Here is a 19,572-nt window from a genome sequence, read left to right as displayed (position 1 = left end):
AGCACATAAATTAAGCTTCACTGTAGGATGATTCTGCTGGGTCACCTGGTGAGGAACCTCCAATGTCAACACTCAGGGTTTTTCCTCTTGGGCTGATCAAATTTCCCAGAAAAACAAACAAGTCTTCTAATCTCCTTCCTGGAGGATGAAAGTTGGACTATCCGTCAGTTAGAAGCCGAAGAGAGGGCCTCCAGCATTCTTTTAAGCTCCTTTTGACATGCTGATACCTCGTCCAAGTATGTCTGGGGTCCCAGGTTCCAAAGATCCTCTGTGTTATCCTCTCCAGAAAATAAACTGTAGGTCTTTTCCCGAGTGAGGGGCAGTTACTTCAAACACAGAACTGAGGAGGAGAGCTAGGGATTTTTTAAAATACATTTTCAACCAATCTTCTGACATTAGTGTGCCTTCACCTCCATTTCCAGAGGTACCTGTTGTGTCTCATTCATGAGGCTTATGTGGACTGTGCAGTAAAACCTTGGTTGAGTCCTGGCTTTTCCCACTATTGGCTTAGGATTCAACTTCCACGAGTCTACTAAGTTTGTTTCCAGTTACTGCTCACTTATCTGCTTTCCAGCTTCCAAAACTTTGTTAGCATCACATCCCCTATTGATCTCCCTGCCCTTATGGCTTTAGAGCCTTTCTAAAAGATCCCTTTACTGTCATCATAGTGTGACTTCAGGAGGGAGCCAAAGGGGATGTGTGTGTTCAATCCACCATCATTAGCCTCCAGTATTTCTTCTTTATTATTATTTGTTTGTTTACTTGTTTGTTGTCTGTCTCCCCTCTTGAATGTAAGTTCCAGGAGAACTGGTCTATTTTATTCACCTATGCATCCCCATAACAACCGACGCGGGTAGGCATTCAACAAATGAATCAATTTGCCAAAGAGGGAATCTTGCTACTTTCTATCAAAAAGTTGGGAGCAGAACGTGGCTCCTGATTTTCCATCCAGTGCCCTTCCTGCCACAGCGTGTGTGGGATATAGGTAATTTTGCTAACTAACGATACCTAACAAGTTATAAAGCGCTTTCCATGTTACAAAGTGGTTTCAGAATGTTATCTCACTTGATCTTGACAATAGCTCAAAGGCCAGATAGGAAAAGGATTATTACTGGCCCTAATATAGTTATGACCCTTGCCAAGAACGATCCTATGCCAAAGAAATCACCAACCTTGTTCCTGACCTTTCACCTCATGCACATTGCCATTTGTCTGGCCCTTCCCACAATTTCCTCTGCAAGTGGAACTTTTAAGGCCTGTCTTCTCTCAAGCAAATGGTCCTCAAGGACCAGGACCAGCTCTCTCATAAAGGCAGGTGCACACATGGGTAAGTAATTCAAGGGCCTCTGAGCAAAAAGAATGTCTGAGTTTTGTGACATGATTGGAGCAGGAGAAAAGAAAAGTGGGACTTGCCAAATTCATAGAGCATAGAGAAGAGGTTGGTCCTGGGAGGGTGCTTAGATCCTGGAAGGAGAAGGAAGAAGTCCCAGAATTATAGAGCAGTATGGCTATGGTGGGGAGAGACTGGAATGGAAATAACCATCTACCATAACCAGCAGATTCTCTTTAAAAAAAATAAAAACTTGGGGCCTTTGGGTGCCTTAGTCAGTTGAGTGTCCACCCTTGGCTCAGGTCATGATCTCCCCATTCCCAAGTTTGAGCCCTACATCGGGCTCTGTGCGGACATCTCGGAGCCTGGAGCCTGTTTCAGATTCTCTGTCTCCCTCTCTCTCTGCCTTCCCCTGCTCATACTCAGTCTCTCTCAAAAATAAATACACATTAAAAAAAAAAAGGAATGAAAAACTATAACATAATCATAAAGCCAGTTAAAAAATATTCTGGACAGCAACTCCTGTAAAATGATGACATCAAGATCTTGAGATCAAAGACTGGCTTAGACTCTGGAGAATCTGACCTCTCTCTCCCTGAGGACCCCCAGGGAAGACTGAAAGCAGTGTTCAAGGGCCCCTTGAGGGAAACAAGATGCAACCTCAGAAGGCGCACCAAGTCCCAAGGGCACAGGGCACAGAGGTTAAGAGGCTGTAAAGAGCGCCCTTGTGCTACTTCTCTCTTGGGATGTGCCTGCCACCTCCTGGGTGGATAGGGTTATTACCTACCTCCGGAGCCCGGGAGGCCCCCACAGCACAGGCTGTGCCCTCTGTGACTCGCGGGCAGCCAGGCATCTCTCAGAAGCAGAAGCTTAGGGATGACGAGTTGGTAAGCCTGTGACAAATCAAGTCTTGGTGTGGAAAGAGGTTCGAGGCATCTTACTAAGCTACGAAAGCAGTTGCAGGCGAGTGGAAAGCAAACGGTACTATCTATAATCTTCAAAATAAATATACAGGTATATCTCAGAGATGGGATTTGGCTTGAGTTCCAGACCACTGCAATGAAGGAAGTCAAATGAATTTTTTGGCTTCCCAGTACATTTAAAGGAATACTGTTAAGTTTATTAGGTGTGCAATAGCATTATGTCTTGAAAAAATATATATATATACATATTTTAATTGAAACCTCCTGTGTTGCNGGCATGGAGGAGGACACTTGTGGGGATGAGCACTATGTGTTATGTAGAAACTAATTTGACAATAAACTATTTGTAAAAAAAAAAAAAAGAAAAGAAAAAAAAAACCTCCTGTGTTGCTAAGAAATGCTAACCATCATCTGAGCAGACTCATCAGTGAGTCATCATCCCCAATCACAGGTCACCGTAACAAATACAATAATAACAAAAACGTTTGCAATATTGCAGGAAGTACCAAAATGTGACACAGAGACATGAAGTGAGCAAATGCTGTTGGAAACATGGCGCCGATGGACCTGCTTGACACAGGGTTGCCACAAACCTTCAATTTGTAAAAATAACCACAGTTATCTTCAAAGTGCAATAAAACAAAGCACAGATGAAGCACGCCTGCATGTGGTAAAGCAACTAAGTGTTCAGAGACCTTCGCACACCGGATGGTGCTGATCCTTTAAGCACACCCTATTCCGCTACTCTTCACCAAAGCACGACACCACGACACGACACCACAACATGACACCACGACACCACACCGGTCATGAGGTTTTGAGGGACGATGATGGAGAGGTTTTCGTGGGGATGGTTCAGAGCTGATGGCCAAGAAAGAACTCTTGAAGATGTCTTTGGTGTAAAAAGGTGATTTTATTAAAGCACGGGGACAGGACCCATGGGCAGAATATATACTATGAAGTTGGGGAGGTAAAGTCAAATGGGAGGCTTCCAGAGGGGCTCTGATGCCCCAAAGAGGACTCCTAAGATACTTGAGGCCTTGCTATTGTCAAGGTAAGGCCGGCTTCCCTCCAGTAAGGCATTAACAGGACGGCAGGGCTTCCTGGAGAAATGTTATACTCTGTATCTGCCTCGAGTACTTGTCAATGGGCTGCAGGTTATGAACAAATTTAACTTTCTGCCATTTCCTGCTTGCTTTTATTCCCCACATCACTATGGAGCGGAGGGTGATGTTGGGGCTCCAGGAAACTGAGTCTACAGGTTTCTGGAGATTTAGGCTATTGATAAGATGGCCTTTTTCTTGTTATTTACTAAGAGATTTGCAAACTAATGGAGACTCATGTCCTGTGTGACTGTGATCTCTCTCGGTTAGCCATTTGTTTCCTTTCTTTCCTTTCTTTTTTAAAAATGTTTTTAATGTTTATTATTTATTTTTGAGAGAGAGAGAGAGACACCACGGGCACGCGTGCGCAAGTGGGGGAGGGGCAGAGAGAGACACACACACACAACACAGAATCCAAAGCAGGCTCCAGGCTCTGAGCTGTCAGCACAGAACCCGATGTGAGGCTCGAGCCCACAAACCGTGAGATTATGACCTGAGCTGAAGTCCGATGCCCAACCGACTGAGCCCCCCAGGGCACCACTGTTTTCTTTCCTTTCCTTTGTCCTTGGGCAGCCAGGAGTGCCTAAGGAACATCCCACCCAATGGGGGGAAGGGCAGGGTGCTAGCTTGTATTTTGCCCTCAGCCTGCCTTATGCTCATCACCGTCACTGCCATGACTTCTCCCCTTACAGAAAGGGAAACTGAGACTCAGAGTGATTGTTAAATAACTTGTCCGCTACCTCACAGTGACTAAGTAGCAGGGGTAGGACTAATCTGAACTCTCAGCCGTTCCGGTACACGGCCTCCTCAAGAAGAGGATGGCCATCTATGCACACAGGCGTGCGCGCGCGCACGCGCGCATGCGCACATTTGTGTGTGTGTGTGTGTGTGTGTGTGTGTGTGTGTGTAGAATTCTGAAAGGCTATGCAACAGTTAACAGTGGTAACTTAAGGAGTTAGGGGAAGGGGAAGTAGGTCAACTTGCGTTCTAGTACTTAATTCTGTGCTGTTTACATTTTCTCAATGGACATGTAGGATTTTATAATAAAAATATAAAGCCTTATTTTAAGTAATAATTCTGCTCCCCCAAACAGACACACAGAAGAAAACTCAAGTTAGTCTAGCATTTAGGCCCTGTTTACCGAGCAATTACTATGTCCTCAGCTGGATGCTAAGGACTTCCGCATTCACAACCTCGCTGAATTCTCACAACCTGGTCTAGAAGGAGGGCATTCTCATTCAACCCCTTTACAGAAAAGGAACCTGAGGCTCAGGAATGGAAATGGGCTTCACTAAGGTCACATAACAATGCAGGGACTGAGCTCAGGTCTGACTGGTTTCAGAGCCCATGCTTCTACCTACCCAGTGTGCTAGTTACGCAGGAACGATCATAATGTAATAATAGCAGTTTAAGTGCTTACTGTGGGCTGGACCCGTGCTCTTCATGCATGAGGTCATCAAATCTCCATGGCAACCTCAATTTTACAGGTAAGAAAACTGAGGCCACTTATTTGTTCAGGGTCACCCAGCAGAATTGGGACTGGAATCCAAATCGCCATACACGCGTCCACCCAGAGAAGAGGCAGAGCTAACGTAAAACGGGAAGTACTTATTTCACCGATTCTGTCCCTCCTCAGGGAAGAAAAGTCAAGGGGTTCTAAAGACAAAAGGGACTGCTTCTATATATTGTCTGCAAAGAATTTTGATTGGTGTTGGGAACAAAAAACTAATCTTAACTGAATATAATTGATTGCTAAGGCCGTCAGTAAGCACAGTCGCTCACTGTTGCAGGTGTTCAGGCTGAAGCCTTGGAATATTTGTTGTTTGGCCCAGTTTTGAAGTTCACCATTTCACAGGGGGAAGGACAGACAGAAGGTGCATCTTAATGGCCACCGGCTCCGTTCTAAAACCCCTTGACATAAGCGGTTTCATTTCACCTATCACATGTGACATGGGCATCCACCCAGCTGCTCCATCCACCAAAAACTCAGCAGTTACCTTTGACTCCTTCCTCTCCTTCCTTTCCCTCCCCATGTCTAGTTTCGGTTGGTTCTAGCTTCCAAGATTCAAGCACACTTCTCACTATCCAGCTACTTCAACCCAGGTGGACGCCATGGCCAACTTGATGAGGGAGCCCAAGGCAAGCTGATACCCTGCAACTCTCCCCCCCACCCAACCCGGCCACCATGGGATACATGCGATACTCCTCAGGCCCTTCTGGCTGCCCAAGAACAGAGAAAAGGACAGAAAACAAATGGTTAAACTGAGAGCGTCTCCATCCATTTACAATTATCTCATCAATAAACTAATCTCCAGGAACTCCCTACTATCTTAATAATGCCTTGCTAGAGGGAAAAACCACCTTAGCTTGACAATATATGGCCTTCTGTAATCGGTAAATCCTCATTAGCACAGGAAAATCTGTTTCAGAAACTTTCTCTTGACTTTACCTTCCCCAACCCCACAGTATCTAAGCAGTCACTCGTCACAACCCCAGTGCAGCTCTTCCTGCCCACGGGTACTGTCCCCATGCTTTCATAAAGTCACCTTTGTGCCTTTCTTCAAGAATCTTTCAAGAATTCTTTCTCGGCCGTCGGCTCCAAGCCTCACCATCACCCCCAAAACCCCATCAAACTCTCATGTGGGCCATTCTGAAGGACTTCCCATGGATCTCCATTCCTTCCTCTTGGCCCCTATCCCATTTACTCTCTACAATGCTGTTGACATGCAGTTGCTTTTTCTCAAATCTCTGGCTAACCATCCTCTCATGCAGCCTTTCTCAAGGTCCTGGGAGAGAAATAAAGCCGTGCAGAGAATGGTATGAGCGGCTGTTTTCTCAATTTTCCTAAGGATGATACTATCTAACACCATTTTCTAATAAGCTAGATGACCTAATTCATTGCATGTAATGGATGCCTTAGAGTGTTAGGGCTTGATTCTCTGCATGAACTGGGTGGAGGAGAAGGCTGCAAAAGCTTCTTGTCCTATTTCAAGTATCAGTAGCTAGAGCCCACTAGGCCCATGTGATTTAAGGGACACGCCTTTCCACCTCTGCAGCTCATTTCCTGAGAACAAGAGCGGTTTTCCATTTCTCAATTATAGAAGCCTCATTCCTGCCCTAGGACTTAGGCCGAGTCTGTTCCCACTGCCTGAAGCTACTGTCCCAGGCCTTCCAGAGCCAGCTCCCTCCGTCATTCAGGCCTCAGGCTCAAATGCTACCAGCTGAAAGAGGCCCTCCTTGATATCTTAATTAAAGAGACCTGACAATCCTTGGGGCACCTGGGTGGCTTAGTCGGTTAAGCGTCCGACTTCTGCTTAGGTCATGATCTCGTGGTTGGTGGGTTCGAGCCCCGCGTGGGGCTCTGTGCTGACTGCCAGCTCAGAGCCTGAAGCCTGTTTCGGAGTCCGTCACTCTCTCTCTCTGACCCTCCCCTGCTCACGCTGTCTCTCTCTCTCTCTCCTAGAAATAAATAAAACATTAAAAAAAAAATTTTTTTTTTAAAAAAGAGACTTGACAATCCTTGTTATTCCATTGCTCTTGTTTTCCTTCTTTCACAGCACTTACTTATCATGGTCTGAAAGCGCCTTCTTGCTGTAGTCACTTACCTAATGTGCGTCTCCCCAGTTGGAGCTGAGTGCCACAGGGCGGTTCTATTTTATTCAGGGCTGCATCCTCCGTAACCACTGGAAAGCTTTTCCACAGGAAAGCAATCTGCAAAAAATCTGTTCAGAGAATTTATCAGATATTTTATTATGTGCCAGTCACTGGGCTCAGAGCTTTGCAATGTGTTCTGCCCACGCAGCACTGTCCAATGAAAATATAATGTAAGCTGTTTTTAATTTCCTAATAGCCACATTAAAAAAGAAACAGATGGGATTAACAGGAGTGTATATTTAATCTAACATGTTTAAGGTATTATCATTTCAACATGTAAGGGATTTTAAGATTTTTTAAGGTTTTTAATTAATTTATTTATTTAGAGAGAGAGAGTATGAGCAGGGAAGGGACAGAGAAGAGGATCCCAAGCAGGCCCTGCACTGTCAGTGTGGAGCCAGACGTGGGGCTTGAACCCACGAACTATGAGATCATGACCTGAGCTGTGATCAAGAGTCTGGCGCTTAATGCACTCAGCCACCAAGGTGCCCCATCAACCTATAAGTGATTTTAAAAGAGAGAAAACAGGGGCGCCTGGGTGGCTCAGTCGGTTGAAGTGTCCGACTTCGGCTCAGGTCATGATCTCACCGTTCGTGGGCTTGTGCCCCGCATCGGGCTCTGTGCTGACAGCTCAGAGCCTGGAGGCTGCTTCAGATTCTGTGTCTCCTTCTTTCTCTGACCCTCCCCTGCTCACGCTGTCTCTCTTTCTCTCTCTCTCTCTCTCTCAAAAATAAAAATTTAAAAAAGGGGGGGNTCTCTCTCTCTCTCTCTCTCTCCTAGAAATAAATTAGAAAAAAAAATTAAAAAATATTTTTTTAAAAATAAAAAAATAAAATAAAAACATTTAAAAAAAATAAAAGAGAAAATATTTTTGGTACTCCTCCTTCATCCGTCCTCTCTGCCTTCTAGGTCATGAGGAGCTCTGCGTTGCCACAAAGTTTGGGGACTGTAAGACTCCCACTTCAGGACGGATCCCCACTGCCCCCCAAACTGCGCCTCAGCTTTCCCTCTCCTTTTCTGTACTTCTCGGTGTGCACGGGCCCTCCAGGACCTATATTGTGAGAAAGTGGGAAGGCAGCCCTCAAGGGAAGCCTGAAGATGCCTTCCTGTGCAGATGCTGAGCCCAACAGGTGTGACTCGGGGCTAGTGGCGAGCAGCCGGGCCAGCAATCGTCTTAGCCGTAAATGAGTAGGAAAGCCCCAAAGAAGGGACGCCAGAGCCACGGAGCATGCGCAGGTTAGCAACAGCACGCAAGTGCATGCGCCGGGGCGGGGGGCGAGGTGTCCCTCCTGACAAGAAGCCCAGATCGCAAAGCTCAAGGCTCATGCCTTTGAGCAGGGGTATGGAGGAGGGAGTAAGTGTTGGTGTCTGAAGCTGAGTTGAAACTGGAGATTGGCATCTCCACTGCGGGTATAAGAATTCTAAGTTTGGGCCTTAAGGGGAGGGTTTATTCCTGAGCAGGGTCTTTGCGGGGAGGGAGCTGGACCTCAGGGATTCTCTGAGGTCAGGAAAGACTTTGGTGGGGGGGCTTCTTTGAAGTTTATCGACAAAGCAATGCCAGAGCAAACTTTGTTACAAATGTCGTGCCATGTTTTAGCTCTACATTGAATGAATTCTGCAAAAGTCTATGTAGAGCATTATGATTGTGAAGATGGTTTTAGTTCTAAGAAATAACAAGGTGGCCTGGTAATGGGACATAGATTTGAAGTTGTATGGTGAGTGAGACCTCGGATTTCTCAGTCTCTAAATATTTAATCTCATTTGGAGATAATATAAGGAGTCAAAAGTTAGTCTTCCTGCCTCCTATTTCCATGATGGAGGTGGGGGTTAGAGACCCCAGATGTCCTGTTAGGAGTTAGTGAGGAGGGCTGTCCTGAGAAAAAGTTGAAAGGGGGATCTGGGATTCTTATGAGGCCCTGAAGGATCTTTTCATCAGGTCAGCAGCACCGGAGGGACATTGATCCCTGATGCTACATTAGGAATGAGTGATGTTGAGGGGGCTCCTGGGTGGCACAGTTGTTTAAGCGTCTGAATTCAGCTCAGGTCATGATCTCACAGCTTATGGGTTCAAGCCCCAAGTCAGGCTCTGTGCTGACCGCTCAGAGCCTGGAGCCTGCTTCCAATTCTGTCTCCCTCTCTCTCTGCCCCTCCCCCATGCATGGGCTTTCTCTCTCTCTCTCTCCCTCTCTCAAAAATAAATAAACATTTAATAAAAAAAAAAGGAAAGAGCGATGTGGAGTGAGGTGTGTCATGGTAGAGGAGGGTCTCTACGTCTGTCACAAGGGACCCTATGACCACACACCCTGTCAGGAATGCAGGGCATCAGGGGAAAGATACTCTGGGATTTTAAGGTGGGGTTCCTTGCCTATTGGAGAGGGAGTGAGAGTTCCATGAAGGGAGGTTCTTGCTGTGGGAGGTGTTTGAGCCATTATGTCAGGGCCAGGATTATGAGGCACCTTGGGGTGGGCGCCTCTGAGCAGGAACCGGTGAAGGAAGTTATGGTTTGGCAGTCTCCAAGGAGGCTTGATTGCACATGCCCAGATGTAGGCATCAGCAGATTTTTTCCCAATAGCCAAATTTTGAAAAAGTAAGAAGAAACAGGTGAAATTAATTTTAACATATTTTATTTAATCCGGTGTATCAGAAATATTATTTCAGTATGTAATATAAAAAATATTAGTTGAGATACTTCTATTCCTGTGTGTGTGTGTGTGTGTGTGTGTGTGTGTGTGTGTGTGTGTGATGTCTACAGTTCAGTGTAGGTGTTTTATCTTGGCCCATATCTTAGTTATGGTTAATCACATTTCAGGTGCTCCGTAGCCACATGTGGCCCATTGCTACTGCATTGGAGAGTGCACCTCTAGAGTAATATAAATAGAACACATGTTCTTAGTAATGTTAAGATGTTCTTAGTAATGGTAAATGCTGTCACAAAAATAAAGCAGACCCAAAGGGCAGGTGATGCTTTAGGTAGGGTGGGTCAGGCTGGGAAGACTTCACCGAGGACTGAAGGAAGTGCGCCATCAGGGGAAGGAAAGATTGAGTCATGCAGGCAGAATGAGCAAGCTTGGCCCATTTGAAGAGCCCCAAGGAGACAGAATGGATGGAGGAAAGCAAGCAAGGGAGTGAGAGAGGCAGGAGATGAGTATCATGATAAAGTCTATTGGGTTTATTCTGCAATCATGGGAAACCATTGGAGGGTCAAAAGTGGAAAGGTGGCGTGATCGGATTTAATTGAATTAGATTTAACATTTTAAAAGGGGGCTTTCAGAACTCCTGGGAAGTGATTAGCTATCCCATAGGTGATGGAGAGGCTGGTAGATGTGAAAGCAATTAGTTGCAGTAGAGGGCGCTGAGGACCATTACTTCAGGTCACCAGATGGAAGGGAGACTCAGGTTTACATGAGGAACTTGAGGAGTCTGTCAGTGGGAGAGGTCTGATGGCTTCTCCTTTGTTGGATTGTCACTGGTTTGGGGGAGGGGCGTTCAGGAATATTATAGTAGCTTCATCTGTTGGGCGGCAGGAAATGCAATGGGAGGTCTCAGTAGGAGGATGGTCAAGGGTGTTCACTCCTCAGGAGCATCTGAAGACATTTCATCTGTAGACGTTCTGGGGCTGCGTCCTCAGTGTGTTGCTGTGGAGGTTTGTAATGAAGTGTGTCAGGCTCTCAGGAGGGACTGTGCTGAGGAGGTAGCATGAGTTCTGTGTGAGCCACAGAATCCCCTCATGGCTGAAATGCCCTCGGGTGGGTTGAAATTAGGGTGTCTTTACTGTTGTAGCTTTAAAATATGTTTTTATGTTCATTTACTGGGCAGGCAGGAGGGGCAGAGAGAGAGGGAGAGAGAGAATCTGTGCTGTCAGCGCAGAGCCCAACATGGGGCTCAATCTTATCAACTGAGCCAAAATCAAGAGTTGGATGTTTAACCAATGAGCCACTCAGGTACCCCCCTTTCTCATTTTTATTTTATTTTATCTTATTTTATTTTGTTTATTTGAAAGAGAGTGTGTGTGTGAGTGGGGGAGTGCAGCTGAAGGAAAGAGAGAGACAGAGAGAGAGAGAGAGAGAGAGAGAGAGAGAGAATCTTAAGCAGGCTCCATGCTCAGCATGGAGTCCAACACAGGGCGGGGATCATGACCTGAGCCGAAATCCAGAGTTGGACACTCAACCGCCTGAGCTACCCAGGCACCCCTTAAATGTTTGATTTTGAAATATTTCAAACATTCATAAAAGTATGACAAACCATACTAACAAAGCCTGTGTACACATTCCCTTAGCTTTCTCCATCTTAACATTTTGCATAACCTATTTGCTTCAGACTTGTTTTAAGAACTAAACCATTATAGGGGCACCTGGCTGGCTAGATGGTAGAGCATGTGACTCTTGATCTTAGGGTTGTGAGTTTGAGCCCCATGTTGGGTACAGAGATTACCTAAAAAATAAAATAAAATGTGTAAAAAGAAGGAAAGAACTAAAACATTACAGACAGAGATAGAGCCCCGGTTGTACCTTCCTTGATTCTATTTTCACCACCACCACCACCCCACCCCCCCCGCCAGAGGTAACACAATCCTCAAGTTAATGAAGATCCTTCCCATCCACTTTTATTAACATTTTTACTGTAAACAGATACACCCACAAACATGTTTTTTAAGCTTTACGTGAATGTCTTCACACCATGGTATGAAGCCATTTATGAAGTATCATTTTATGGCTTGGTTTTTTTCACTTAACATTATGTTTTTCAGACTGAGCCTGGTTGAACATGTAGCTCTATCTGGTTCTTACTGCCAGATACCTACCAAGCCACTGGGTGTATAGACCACATTTTCATTTCCATTCTCTTATTGATAGACATTTAGGCGGTTTCCACCTTTGAGGTCCTGCAAACGTTGGCTACTGTGAAAATCATGATACTACTGTTTCGTGAATACACGTAAGAGTTTCTAGCATGCCCTAGGATGATAGCTGCTGGGATGCACATATCCATATCTTGGTTTTTGTTATGCACATATCTTGGTTTTATCATTCAGGACTTTGATGAGAAACTTCAGTAACAGCAAGTTAAATCCAACTGCGCTTTGCCTCCTTTAAATTTTACTTTCCTTTCTGTAAAATGGACATGATAATAGTACTTACTTCACAAAGTCATAGGAATTAAAGAAGAACATGAATGCAAAATACTCAATACAGTATCTTACACATGGTGGGCATCAATACCTGCGAGGCTTTTTCTATCTTATGAAGATAAGAAATTAAAATGGTTAAAAGGTCTGCAGCTTTGGAGTCTTAACAACCTGGGTGTAAAACCAGGCTCTGCTATTTCCTCCAGGGCTGCCCGTGGGAAAGGCAATTCACTTTCCTGAGCTTCCGTTTCCTCACCTGTTAGAAGAAAGCAAATGAATGCAGTTGTGAGTATCCATTCTCCAAATACAAATGTGTGGGTCATGATCTGACTGGAGTTGTATAGCAGGATAATAACAGGGGCTGTTCACTATCATGAATAAAATTGGGCTACTCTGTATTGTTTCTGAACTCCTATTAAGTGCCAGTATTATTCCCACTTTGCAAATGACGGGGCTGAGGCCTTGATCGCATGGCCACCCAGAGGTGGGTCATATAGCTAATAAAGTGGTAGGAATGGAATTTGAAACCAGGTCTGACTGACTTAAAAACCAAAAACAGCGACACCTGGATGACTCAGTCGGTTAAGCATCTGACTTTGGCTCAGGTCATGGTCTCATGGTTTGTGAGTTCGAGCCCCGCGTCCGGCTCTGTGCTGACAGCTCAGAGCCTGGAGCCTGCTCCGGATTCTGTGACTCTGTCTCTCTCTCTCTCAAAAATAAAATAAACATTAAGAAAATTAAAAAGCAAAAATAAAAACAACAAAACAAACAACAATAACAATACACACACAAGCTTGTGATCTAGCCATTAGGATATACTGCCTTAAATGACTTCAGCAGCTGCTCATGATTCTCAGAAGTGGCTTCTAAATCTTCTTTAAGGGATGGAAGCATTTTGTCCAGCAAAATCTTATGTGAAAGCCCAGCATATAAGGCAAATGAAGTTGGAACCATCACGGTTAAGGCAGGGATAATATTAGAGGCATGTGCGGGTTTAATCCTGGCTCTGCTGGGTACTGGCTGTGTGAGCCTAAACAAATTACTTTATCTCTCTGAGATTCAGTTTCTTCATTTGTAAGATGGGCAAATTATGCCAACCTAATAGTGTTGTTTTGTGGCTCAACTGAGATAATATACTCAAAGCACTTGGCATAAAGCCTGGCTTGTGATAAGAACCAAATAAGTATGGCTGTTGCAGTCGTGGCTGTGGCTCTGACCATCTTCACTGACCACAGGATGGAGTGTAAATCTCTCAGCCTTGTATCCATGCCCTCCATCGTCAGGCCCAACCTGCATTTCTAGCCTTCAACACCTACACTGCAGACAAGCTGAATTACAACGTCTCGTCCAGGACCCAGCACTACCGGTTCTGTGCGTATGCTCTGCCCACTGCGGGGAACCATCCTCTGTCCTCTCGCTAGCTCCAAAAGCATGAAAGCATGCTTTTTTGAAAAAAGATTTTTTAAAACTTATATCACGGAAATTTTTAGAATATACAAAAGTTAGAAAAGCTGGGGGCGCCTGGGTGGCTTAGTCGGTTAAGCGTCCGACTTTCGCTTAGGTCATGATCTCGCGGTTCGTGGGTTCGAGCCCCGCGTCGGGCTCTGTGCTGACTGCCAGCTCAGAGCCTGGAGCCTGTTTCAGAGTCTGTGACTCCCTCTCTCTCTGACCCTCCCCTGCTCACACTGTCTCTCTCTCTCTCCTAGAAATAAATAAAAATATTAAAAAAAAAAGTTAGAAAAGCTGGTATAATGAACCCTCATGGATCCATCACTTAATTTCAGGTGTTACCAGCCTTGCTTCCTATATATACCCCAACATGCTCGCCGCATTAGATCAGATCCCAAGCAGCTTATTATGTCATCTGTAAATTCATCATTATGTATCTCTAAGGTAAAGGTGCTTTTTAAAAAAAACATAACTACAGGGGCGCCTGGGTGGCTCAATGGGTTAAGCGCCCAACTTTGGATCAGGTCATGATCTCGTGGTTTGTGGGTTCAAGCCCTGCACCCGGCTCTGTGCTGACAGCTAGAGCCTGGAGCCTGCTTCGGATTCTGTGTCTTTGTCTCCCTCTACCCCTCCCCTGCTCACACTCTGTCTCTCTCTCAAAAATAAATAACAAAAAACATTTAAAAATAATAACTACCATACTATCTCATATTTGAAAGAGATGAATAATTTCTCAGTATCAGTCTGTCACTGTTAAGATTTTATCATCTCATAAATCTTTTTCTTTAGTTGATTTGCTCAAATCAGGATACCGATAGGATCTATACATTGAATTTACATGATATGCTCCTTAAATTTGTTTTTATCTTTGTTCCTTACCCCCTCTTTTTTTCCTATAACTTTTTTATTGAAGAAACTGAGTTATTATTAGGGCTTTAGAATTTCCCATTGGAAATACATGTGGGGGAGGGGGGTTCGCCAATTTCTTCTCGTGGAACCCTTTATCAGGTTCCTCTTACCTGTTTCCCCCTGCAAACTGGTAGTTAGATCTAGATTCCAGAGGTTTAATCAGATTTGGGGTTGACTTTTGGTAAGAATCCTGCCTGGTGGTGATCTGCCCCTATCTCATATCTGATCTGCAGAGGCTAACCTCCTTACCATAGTCTTGTAGGATGGATCCACGGGTTCACAGATTGTCAGCCTGACCTCACGGCTCTAAAGTACCCTGGCAGTGTTTCACCTGATGGTTTTAGCAGTCAGTGTCGCCAGCCTCAATCCACTATTTTATTAAGTTTTGCAAAAAGATAACATTATAATTCCATTATTCCATTTTTGCATTTATTAACTGCAAATCTCTGTGTAAGAAAAATTGTTGGTTTGCCCTGAGGTACATTTATACAAGAAAGAGAATAAATGCTTCATCTATTCCCTTTATTTACCACTTCTCAAAATAATGATTTGGTCCCTGGCAGCCTCTAAAGGTAACCAAAGAATTTATTGTTGTTGTTGTTTTTTTAAGCTAAGTTTTCAAATTCCACTTAGTTAACATACAGTATTATATTAGTTGCAGGTGTCTAGTTTAATTATTTATCACTTATATACATCACCCGGTGCTTGTCACAAATGCACTTCTTTCTTTCTTTTTTTTTTAAATGTTTATTTTTGAGAGAGTGTGTGTGTCAACGGGGATGGGGCAGACAGAGAGAGGGACAGAGGATCTGAAGCGGGCTGTCTGCTGTTAGCAGATGCAGGGCTCAAACTCACAAAACATGAGATCATGACCTGAGCTGAAGTCGGACGCTTAACCCACTGAGCCACCCAGACGCCCCACAGCTGCACTTCTTAATCCCCATCACCCATCCAACTCACCTCTCCTCTGGCAACCATCAGTTTGTGCTCTATAATTAAGAGTCTGTTTCTCGGTTTGCCTCTCTCTTTTTTTCCCCCTATGATCATTTGTTTTGTTTCTTAAATTCTACATATGAATGAAATCAAATCATAGTTTTTTAGTCCCACTGTGAATGCCCAGCTCAAAAGTTACTTCTCCTAGTTTTCTTACCCTGACTCAAAAGGAATTTCTCCCTTCTGCTGCATTTAAACCCATCTTTTCTAGTGGTTTTCAGCACTTTCTAGCTGTGTACTTCCTTATCTTCAGCCGGATCATAAGCTCCTTGAAGACATTTCTACACAGCACTTAACATGATGCCTCAGGCAGTATTTCTCAGAATTTGCTGTGCATATGAACCATGTGGGGAGGGGGTGTCTGGTTAAAATGCACATTCTGGTTCATCAGCTCTGAGGTGGGCTGAGATTCTGAATGTCTCACAAGCCAGGTGATGCAAATGCTGCTGGTCCAAGGACCACACTGCGTAGCAAAGAGGTATGGGAAATGGATGGGAAATGGATTTCATTGATTTGGGAAGAAGTACACAGTCTGGGCTAGTTCAGGCATGGGCTGGGCCCTGTTACTTTAATGCTATTTTTTAAATGTTTTTTAATGTTTATTTATTTTTGAGACAGAAAGAGAGCATGAGCAGGGGAGGGCAGAGAGAGAGGGAGACATAGAATTCGAAACTCAAGAAGTAACAGCAATCACCTCAGGGGATTGCTGTTACTTCTTGAGTTTCATCCGAGAGACATTTTATGCACGTCAGAACACGTATTTGTGCTGTCTTTTATTAACGTACAATTCACAGTGCTCTGTTGCTTTCATTTTGCTATATCTTAGAAATTGTTCCATATCTCGACATATGTGTCTACATCCTGTTTAGAGGGTGGCATAGTATGCACCCAGGATGCTCTTGCTGTTTGTATGAAGTATACAGTGAGGTACGACTACGTCCTGGCTTCTTCCTCATCCTACACATTCCACAGAATATAGGGGGTCTTGTCTTCCATTCTTCGAATTCTCTGAATCACCTGGCCGGTGGTGGTATATTTTTGTCAGTTTTCTTTGCTCTAGAATACATCCATCACTCATTTACATAAACATGTATATACTTCCTTTTTTCCCTTAGGACTCCAGTCCTCTTAGAATTAAATTATCACTTTACTCTGTATTCCCGTAGCACTCACAAGTTACTCAAAGATAATCTCTCATTTCAGTAGCATCTCATTGTGAAATACTGCATACATAAGTGTGTATAAAATGTATACTGACAGAGTTCAGGACATGTTACCCCCAAATATGGTGCCTTGACACGTTGAATATTTCAAGCTGAAATGATTTGAGAACATAGATGCTTGAAGGACTCTCTGACCTTCCCCTGAAGCAGACCCTCATGTGACAGTTACCGTCCCTATACCCTGAAGAAAGGACTATCTTTAGCTCCAAGATGGAGACCCCTCACAAGAGGAATCTGGATGAACAAGCGTTGCTAAGTTTCCCCCACTTTACCACACTGACTTTATACCCCCTTTATCGGATCGCATTTTTCCATGACTCCAGTCTTCATCAAACCCAGCAAAGAAACACAGAGCTTTAACTACTGCTTCGGGCCTTCATTTCCTTACGAAGGCTCCTGTGTCATGTAAAATTTATTTTCAGTAAATGTGTATGCCTTTCTCTTGTTAATCGGTCTTTTGTTACATGGACCTAGCCCAGACCTAGAAGGGTAGAACGAAAAGATGTTTTTCCTCCACTATGATATATTTTAGGAGAAAATAAAAACACGATTAATGTCACCGCCACCCTCCAGGTGCCTCTCGCCTACCACAGGATGGTGTCTCCCTCTAAGGAGATGATGCTGTGCTGATTTTTACATTAATCATTCCCTGGCTTTTCTCTTCTCAGTGGTTCTGAAGCTATAGTGGATCAGTATCACCTAGAGGTGGGGGCACCTGGGTGGCTCAGTCAGTTAAGCGTCCGACTTCAGCTCAGGTCATGATCTCACAGTTTGTGGGTTTGAGCCCCACATCAGGCTCTGTGCTGACAGCTCAGAGCCTGGAGGCTGCTTCACATTCTGTGTCTCCCTCTCTCTCTGCCCCTCCCCTACTTGTGCTCTGTCTCTCTCAGAAATAAACGAACATTTAGAAAAAAAAAAAAAAGAATCACCAAGAGGGCTTGTTAAGGCACAGATTGCTGGGGCGCCTGGGTGGCTTAGTCGGTTAAGCGTCCGACTTTCGCTTAGGTCATGATCTCGCGGTTCATGGGTTCGAGCCCCGCGTCGGGCTCTGTGCTGACTGCCAGCTCAGAGCCTGGAGCCTGTTTCAGTCTGTGACCCCCTCTCTCTCTGACCCTCCCCTGCTCACGCTGTCTCTCTCTCTCTCTCCTAGAAATAAAAAATTAAAAAAAAAAGACACAGATTGCTGTGCCCTACTCCCAGTTTCTGATCTATTAGATTCGGAGTGGAGCCCAAGGTTTGCGCTTCTCGTTAGTTCCCAGGTAGTGCTAATGCTACCCATCCCAGGTCTACACTTTGAGAACCGCTGCTTTATCTCAAAGATGCTCTTGACTTGTGTGTGATGACTCTTGGCCTCCCCTAAAACCCAGCTACTCTCTTCCTATCACCCAAATTCCGAGCAATAATCTTTGCTAAATATTTTAATTGATTGTGGCATTTGAGCAGCCTCCATTTTTTTTTTCTGCTGATAATCCCGTTTATAAGTTGCTTCTCACTGATGTGTGTGTGTCTGTTATTGTCCATTAACCAGAAGGAAGGGTCGAAGCAACATTGACATGTCTTGTTTGTCTAGTCTGGAAGCTCTTTGTAAACAGGAACCCAGTGAAGCGGTTCGGAATGTGCCCACTCCCCCCACCCCCCCACCCCCAAGACACTGCTTTTTAAGCTGAAGGCAGTTGAGAGACAGCAGTGGTAGGGAGGCCTCTCTGACCTTGCCCTTCCTACCTAAAAGCAGGTCATAAAATTTTCCTTGAGAAAGGAGCCCTACCCGTACCAGGAAAAGAATGTTCTTATCAGCAGACACCTGGAGTCAACTCTGGTCTGTGTAAACAGAGCTACCAAAATAACCTTTATTTTCCATTTATTTCCCCCATTTATGTCCCAGTCGCTATGCCACAAGCACAGTCGCCGTAGTCCAAGCCCCTTTAACTTGTCACATCCCCATAGTCTGTCATTCTTCGTGTAAAAAGGTATATGAGCTTTGGGGCCTAATGGCTCCTTTGAGTCTTCATTTTCCTTCTCAAGCCTCCTGTATACGTGTAAACATATATTAAATAACTTTGTATGCGTTTCTCCTGTTAATCTGTCTCATGTCAGTTTATTTCTTAGGCCAGCCTGAGAATGGCAGAGAGAAGAAGGGGGTTTTAGCTTCCCTCCACATTTCATTTCCGTTTGTAGTCCACTTCCTCAAGTAGGCTACAGGCCACAGTTGGCGAACTCGGTAGCTCATACAGGCCCAAAAGTCCATGTAAGTAAGTGAAACTTGCAAAGTGGAATTTTACTGACCTGGACACTATGTCCCATGAAGAGGGCAGCTGTTAACTTTGATTCAAGCCCCTCGCAAGTCCATTACTCTCGGATTTTCTCAGTTTTCAAGAGAAGCCAGAATTAATCCCAACTACTTCAACATTTTAAGAACACAGAGTGGACACAGAGATCCCATGCAGAATACGTGTGCAGAACTGAAATGGAATCCATTCTGTGTTTCAAGCCCCTTGCAGTCGGTGGTGGCATGGATGGATTGGTGACTGAGTAAATCATGATTCTGGGTCATTGCGGCAGCTCTCTGGGGGAACGGAGGAAACACGTCATTGTTGAATACCTACTGTATTCCCAGCCCCGTGCAAGGGGCTTTATCTCTTTTGACTTTCATAACAACGCCACAGGGTAGTTATTATCATTCTTGTTTATGTCCACACTCGTTCCACAGATAAAGAAGTGGAGATTTAGAAAGAAATAGGGTCACATCACTAGTTTTCTTTATTTATAGGTTATAGCCTACTTAATTCTTTTTAAAAAATGGATTTTAGATGAGCTCATATGATTTCCGCTGTGTCCTGAGCCTTGGCTTCCTGGCTCTGTTATA

The sequence above is a fragment of the Crocuta crocuta genome, unplaced genomic scaffold, assembly GCF_008692635.1.
Source record: "Crocuta crocuta isolate KB4526 unplaced genomic scaffold, BGI_CrCroc_1.0 scaffold267, whole genome shotgun sequence".
Classification (NCBI taxonomy): domain Eukaryota; kingdom Metazoa; phylum Chordata; class Mammalia; order Carnivora; family Hyaenidae; genus Crocuta; species Crocuta crocuta.
The sequence above is the reverse complement of the archived record's forward strand: the minus strand, read 5'-3'. Positions refer to the sequence as shown.